The sequence below is a fragment of the Aotus nancymaae genome, unplaced genomic scaffold (genome assembly GCF_030222135.1).
Source record: "Aotus nancymaae isolate 86718 unplaced genomic scaffold, 86718_ANA_hifiasm-v0.15.2.pri h1tg000006l, whole genome shotgun sequence".
NCBI lineage: Eukaryota > Metazoa > Chordata > Mammalia > Primates > Aotidae > Aotus > Aotus nancymaae.
Window position 1 is genome coordinate 11907226 of NW_026988417.1, and position 7269 is coordinate 11914494.

The 7269-nt window shown below is 42.6% G+C and overlaps 1 pseudogene; it reads right to left on the minus strand.

The window, feature by feature from the left end:
• Positions 1-1361: 1361 nt before the first annotated feature.
• On the minus strand, positions 1362-4279 carry LOC135269468 (uncharacterized; annotated as a pseudogene).
• Between the last annotated feature and the right edge of the window lie 2990 nt (positions 4280-7269).

Sequence of the window (7269 nt, forward strand, 5' to 3'; positions counted from 1 at the left end):
TCATCGCCACGTCCAAGAGGAGGAGGAGGAGAGGGCCTTAGGTGTGAGAATCCACATCTGCTGAGCACTCAGGGGAGAGTGAGCTTAGGAAGATCTTGGTTTGGGTTTCCTGAATCAGAGCCTGTGATGAAGATGTGTGGGTAAGTGGTTCATTAAAGATGCGCTCCCAAACAAAACTGGGAAAGAAGAACAAGGCAGGGGCAGAAGTCAGGGGAGTGTGATGTCAGAGTCCTCTCGAGTGTGGCTACAAGCCTGATCGCTCAGGGGTGAGAATCTGCTCAGAGCATCTTAGCGCTCATCCAGATTTGAAGACTAGAATCTGAGGTGCCTTAGTCCTGCTGCAAGGGGCTTACACTTTAGCACCTGTAGCTCTGTGTGCTTTGTGGTATGGGCAACACAGGCAGATCCAGTAACCCAAGTACAATCCTGGGAAGAAAAGAAGTAAATGTGAGCCATGGGAGAAAATGCATGTCTGTTGGGAGGATGTACAGAGAATAGTAAAAGGGATCCAAAGGGGACAGAATGTTAACGTCTACTGAAGGAAGGAAAATGAAAATTTATTGAAAATACTTCTCGCTATCCTTGTTTTTCCCTATCATTACAGAGTGCAAAAGAAAGCTTGCTATGGATTTCTCTGTATTATCATTTAATATAGGACAAATAATTTACTATATAGCAGCACAGCTATTATGGAACTTCATTGGATGTACAGTTAAACTTGAGCTTCTGAGCCACGGTTGACTAACACAGATGCTGATAATCTTATGTCATCTCTTGGGGAAAATGGTCTCCGCTTTCACAGTTAATATATATTGCTTCAGATCCTTTGAATAGCAAAGGAAGGCACCTTTGGAAATGGATCTTTCAGCAAAACTTAAGAGGTTGTAAAACATATCTTTACTAGCCTAGTGAAGACAGTGCCATTTCCACACAGACCCCATGAAGTTAAATCTAGCTTAGGTACTGGAAAACTCTGGATAAGTGTTTAACAGTTTTTGAAAACAGCTTTTGTTGAAAGAGCACAAAAGTAATCAACTCATTAATATTTGAATATAGTGTATTTGAATCATTTCAAGAGTAAAGCAAGTTTCGCACTAGCAGATTTCAGATTTTAGTGCCTTTGAAAAGAAATATTTAAAGTGAAGACAAGTGGCAACGCAGGCTGCAGGTGACCCACAGGGATACTCGTCTGACTTCGGTGGGGTTCACCTCACAGTGCAGCCACTTGGATTTTTCCTCTACCTTTTGAGAGTGCCACAAAACACACTTAAAGAATGAGAAAGGAGTTCACTGATTTCACTGCTAGTGGTTAGAAGTGAACTAGAAACAGAAGCAGAAAGGTTGTAGGATGGACTGGGAGGTCAAATAGACAGTCCGAAGGAGCTGACGATGCAGTAAATGGTCTTACTCTCTGGTCGCGCAGGGCAGCTCCCATCAGGAGAGCTGTCCCAGAAGCAGGAAATTGCTGTGTGTAATCCAGCTCCATTCCTTTGTATAATTACACAGGTCACAATGTATTTATGTACTTAAATGGTTTTCCCAGCTTGGTGAGTTGGCTTAAAGTTTGTTCTGCATTTGTGGCCCACTGGTTCACTTTGTTGTGTTGATAAGCGTTACCACAAACTGCGCTTTCCTTAGCCTCTTTTATAATGCTGCTCGCTTCATCAGCAACAAAGGCAGTCTCCTCCGAAGCCTGGTAGTCCCCCAATTTTCCTCCAGCGAATAGCCTCCACCTCCCTGAGTGGCGCCGACCGAGCAGGCACACTCAGCCCCCAGCATCTGCCAGCCTCTCCCTGCGCCCGCAGTCGCATGCCCGCCCCACCGCCCACCTCCTTTTTTTTTTCAGTTGCTTTACGTTTATTCATCTCATTTGGGTGCTATTATTTATCTCCACTTTAGAAATGAGGGTAGCAGAGAAAGATGAAAGGTGGTAAAACGTATCTTTACTAGCCTGGCGAAGTCAATGCCATTTCCACACAGACCTCCATACAGTTAAAGAAACGAGTTGAGAATCCAGCCCGGCTACAGGATGCTAAGCAGAGCAGGGCCTTAGGGCCCCAGGAGACCTGGTTCCAGTTGGGTTCTTTCCTAACCCACAAACCCACCAAAAGCAGCGTCTCCTCTAGGATAAATACTCACAAATGCCCAGGAAAAATGTTGCAGGTGGTCGAAAACTAAACTAATGAAAGCGTGGAAAATGAGCTATGCCTCGGTCTGGTCATCCGGAAACAGGGTTAATATATTTTGCTATGGACGGGCACAGTGGCTCACACCTGTAATCCCAACACTTCAGAAGGACAAGGCAGGAGGATGGCTTAAACCCAGGAGTTAGAGACCAGCATGAGCAACATAGTGAGACTCCATCTCTAAAAACAAAAAAATAAGTAGCCGGGCATGGTGGTACACGCATGTAGTTCCAGCTACTGGGAGGCTCAGGTGGGAGGATCCCTTGAGCCTGGGGGGAATGAGGCTGCAGTGAACCGTGACTGTGCCACTACGCTCCAGCCTGGGCAACAGAGTGAGAGCATGTCATACCTTCGAAGTTTGTTTACTACATGCCACTGAGCAAGCCACATCACTACTCTCTTGATGTCCATAAACAGATGGATATGTATTAGTCAAGTTTACTGAGTACATCTCCTTACTTCAGCTTTCCAGGAATAAAGGGACACAATCAGGGTTCACAGGGAGAAGTGCTGCTGCTTGTGTGGGTTAAATTCCACCATTCAGTCTAGGGCTTTTTCATGTTTGTTCTTGGTGCTGCTACTGTTTTAAACTGTTTTTCTGTCTCCAATCTTCCTCCTCCTGTATGCCATGGATAAAGTCATCTCTCCAAAATACCCCCAACCTACAATCCACGCTACTGGCTCCACCGGTAAAGTCTTGGCTCTACTGTGACCCACCAGACCATTGCATTGTAATCTTGCATTCCCACAATCTCATCTTCCTTCTTACTTTTGTAGTTTTTTTCAAGCTTTAAATTTTGTTATGGTATTAGAACTATAGAAACATTACATCAATAGTATAATAAATGCCATACAGCTTTTGCCCAGATTCACCAGTTGTTCACCTTTCCCCTTTTGTGTGTGTACGTGTAAGTACATGTATTCATATTCACCCGCAAACACAAATGGGGATCCACATATATTTTTCTAAACCACTTGAGATTAAGCTTAAGACATCAAAACATTTTACCTAAGAATAGGAATGTTCTTATATAACCACAGTACAATTAGGAAACCCAGGGAAGTTACACTGATTATCTAATTCATAGTTTTTATCAAATGTCCATCAATTGTCTTAATGTCTGCTCTAGCTCCTCTTACCCCCAATGCAGGATGCAATAATCACATTGTGTGGTTGTCATGTCTTTAATCTGAAACAGTTCCTCATTCTCCTTTTGATAATTTTGAAGAGTTAGGGTCACTTTTTGGTAGAATATCTGTCCAAGCCCCCCCGCCCCGCCACCATAAAAAAGAGGAAGACACTTGGGTTTGTCTGAGTTTTCTTCATTTGATTCAGGTTGCACAGGGCAGGATTATACCAGAAGTGATGGTGTGTCCTTCTTGGTGCCTCTGATCAAAAGACTCAAGACATTCGTTTGTTCCAATAGTGCTAGTGTTAACTTTGATCATTTGTTTACATGGTGTTTGTTAGGTTTCTCCATTTTAAAGTTACTATTTTCCTGTTTGTAATCAACAGGCAATTTGTAGGGGACACTTTGAGACTGTAACTATCTCAAACTTCTGTCCACAGCAAGCACTGCTGATATTTGAACTCTATCCTTTCTTCTGTATGTAGACATTATTCTATTTTTTAAAAAGTTTTCACTTCTCCCCATTTATGTATTTACTCGATTATTTGCATAGACAGAGATGCATGGTTTTTAGCATGTACACAGTATGTTCTCTACATCCATGGGAACTTGATCTGTGGTTGGCAGAGTCCATGGATGAGGAACCCAAGGATACAGAGGGCATACTGGGGATTTCAGCATCTGTGGATTTTGGCATCCATGGGGAGTCATAGAACCAATCCCCTGCAGAAACCAAAAGACAACTATTCCTCATTACTGCCATCATTTACTGCCATTAAAATGTTCACAGATTTGTCCAATGGGAACTTCCTGAAGATGGCCTACATGTACTTTTGATATATCCCCATCATTCTTTGAACACTTCATTACTTTCTGGACAAGTTGCCCCGGGCTCATCTTGCCCTGTCTCAATCCTGAAATCAGCCTCTCCTCCAAGTTACAAGCTTCCTTTCGGTTGGTCATGACATTTAGAAACCAAGATAAGGGCACCAGGTGGGGTTCATCATATGTTGAGGTGGTGTCTATTAGGTTTCTCCACTTTAAAGTTAATATTTTCCCCTTTATGATCAATAGGCAACTTGCACAGCACACTTTGAGACTGTGTATCTCAAACTTTAATCCACAGCATCCACTGCTGCTTTTGAGCTCCATTCCTTCTATATTTGGTAGGTGTTATTCTATTGTATAAAACAAAACAAGAAGAGCTTTCACCTCTCCCCATTCATGCATTTGTGGCCCCTCTGAGTAGATGGAATACACACACATATACATATGCATACACACACTAAAATTTGAAAGCCATTGCCCTAGAACAAAAGTAGAAAAACTTCTTAGAGAACCAAATAGTTCTTTATTTACAAAAATGGTCAGCTGACACACAGGTAATGCATGCTGGTCCTGCTCTAGCACCATGAGATTTTCCAGTCATGTGGCAGAGCCTCACATTAAGCTGTAGCTTAATGTGCTGCCAATTGCTTTCTTGCCCTTGGTCCCTCAAGACTGTCAGCCTTCAGAGTCAACCCAGTTAGTGGATGACAGCAATATTCCTAAGCATGATGTATGATCTTCCAGATCAGAAGGCCTACACCTAGTCTTGGTTCCTTTGACTTAAAATAGGAAGTACATGTAAGATGCAATAACCACTGTTCCCCTAAAACTTCACCAATTTGGCAGGCTGCTGAAATTCTGTAGGGATTTCTTCTACCCACTGGTGCACATATACCTTATCAACACTTCCACCATTCTGGTTGTTTTCTCCTTTTTAGTTCAGATCTTCATGATGTCATCAATATAATGGATCAGCATAATATTCTATGTAATATCCAGATGACAGAACAACCATTAAACTACATTGCTGGTGAAAGCATTAGAGAGACTAAAATTTCCTGGGACAGATTGCGTACCACTATCTGTCCCAAGTGGATGCAAAAGCTTTTGATCCTCCTTTGTGATGGGACTGAAAAGAATTCATTCACCAAATCAGTGACCACATACTAAGTAGCAGAAGCTATGTCATAATTATCTGTGATAATTATGAAACTGCAATATAATAATAGTTATAATTAGGCTACCACTTGATGGAGTTGATAGTAGTTATATCATGAGCTGCCTTTTTATTTCAGGTGCCAGAATGGCAAATGAAATGGAGATGTAATGGGAACCATCAACCTCACCTCCTTAAAATCTTTGAGGGCAGCATTCCAATAGCACTCCTTGCCATTCCACCCTACATAATATATTGCTGCATATTTACTGTCTTGGCCTGGAGGTTGGGTAACTGCAGAGGGTTCCACTTAGATGTTCCGATTACATGGGTCTACTCCACAGTTTAAGGACTTGGTGTGAGCATTCTGCCAGTTGCTAAGTACAATCATCCTAATTAATCCACCAAAGGATCAGGGAAGTCAACACAGGTGAGTCCATGAACACACTGATGCCTTGTGAAATGCCCTTAGGCCAGGACTCTGTTTGCCACCTGGCCTTTTTGTGCCTCTTCCAATCTAAGAAGGAAGCATGAAGGCATGTGAGACCTCATAGTTTTAACATCCTCTTAGACCCTATATCCAACTGCCTTGAAAGATATGGGTGTTTCCCTTCCCCCAGTGCACAGCTAAGTTGATTAAAGACTGTAAGTTCCTATGAGGAAGGACTGGAAAAATAACTTGTGAATATACTTGCTGTCCTATTGAAGGATCTTTCCTCAAGGAGATTCAGGCTTCTGTTTAATCAATGGCTCAGTTCTGGAAACTAAGAATCATGGTTTTCCACTGGGAAGGCTGAAGTCAGTCTCAGTATTAATGAATCTATTAGTAGTTTTCGTTGGCCCGTCGACCTTGCCCCTAGCAACTTGGTGGTGTATTATCTATCATTGTAGATTCCTACAGGTGAGACCTTCTGGTTGTGATTCTAGCCTTGTTGCCTATTTCTACATGTATCTACCTTGCCTCTGACAGTTTATGCCGCCATCAGGCCCTCCTATTCATAAAACCTACCATTCTTCTGAACACAAAGCTGCCTGGTGCTAGAACAGCCTCCTGGACTATCTGTCAATCCTGGCCAGAGGGCATATCTGAGCTCCCTAGAAAATTACTCAACTATGTGCTTCTCAAAATGAGAGTAAATCAAGTAAGAATAGAACAAAGGCCAGGTGAGGGAAATCCCCAGGTGGCGGTGAAGGGGTGAAGCCCTGGAAGACATCTCTAATGCACTCATCCCCATACTTGCATCAGGAAGGGTGAGCCACTTTTCCCAAGCCTTAGCATACCTTGAAATAAACTCACTTAAGTCTTATTTTCTACCACCACATTGGACTGACACTCTGAAAAGCTTGGAATTCTCCCCACAACTGACTTTACTTCTGAACTCTCTCAAGCAACTGAGACATTCCAGCCCCCAGCTCACTGTCAGCTGTCACCTCTTGAGAAGCATGGCACGTGGCTCTGTTCAGTAGGAAATGTATCTGGCAGTTTTAGCAACGTACCACATTTATTGAGTGTAGTCAATGTAGGACTGCAAGATAAACACAGGATGTTCAGTTAAATCTGAATTTCAGAGCAACTACTGTTTTTAGTATGTTCTAAACAAGTATATTCTAAATATTGAATGTCACATGGTCTATCAAAGAAAAACTTCATCCTTTATCTGAAGTTTAGGCTTACCTGAGCATCTGTATTTTTAATTTAATTTTTTTTTTTTTTGAGATAGAGTCTCATTCTCCTAGGCTGAAGTGCAGTGGTGCGATCTCGGCTCACTACAACCTCCACCTCCTTGGTTCAACTGATTCTCCTGCCTCAACTTCCTGAGTAGCTGGGATTACAGGTGCATGCCACCACGCCTGGCTAATTTTTGTATTTTTAGGAGATGAGGTTTCCCCATGTTGGTCAAACTGGTCTCGAACTCCTGACCTCATGATCTGCCTGCCTAGGCCTCCCAAAGTGCTGAGATTACAGTTG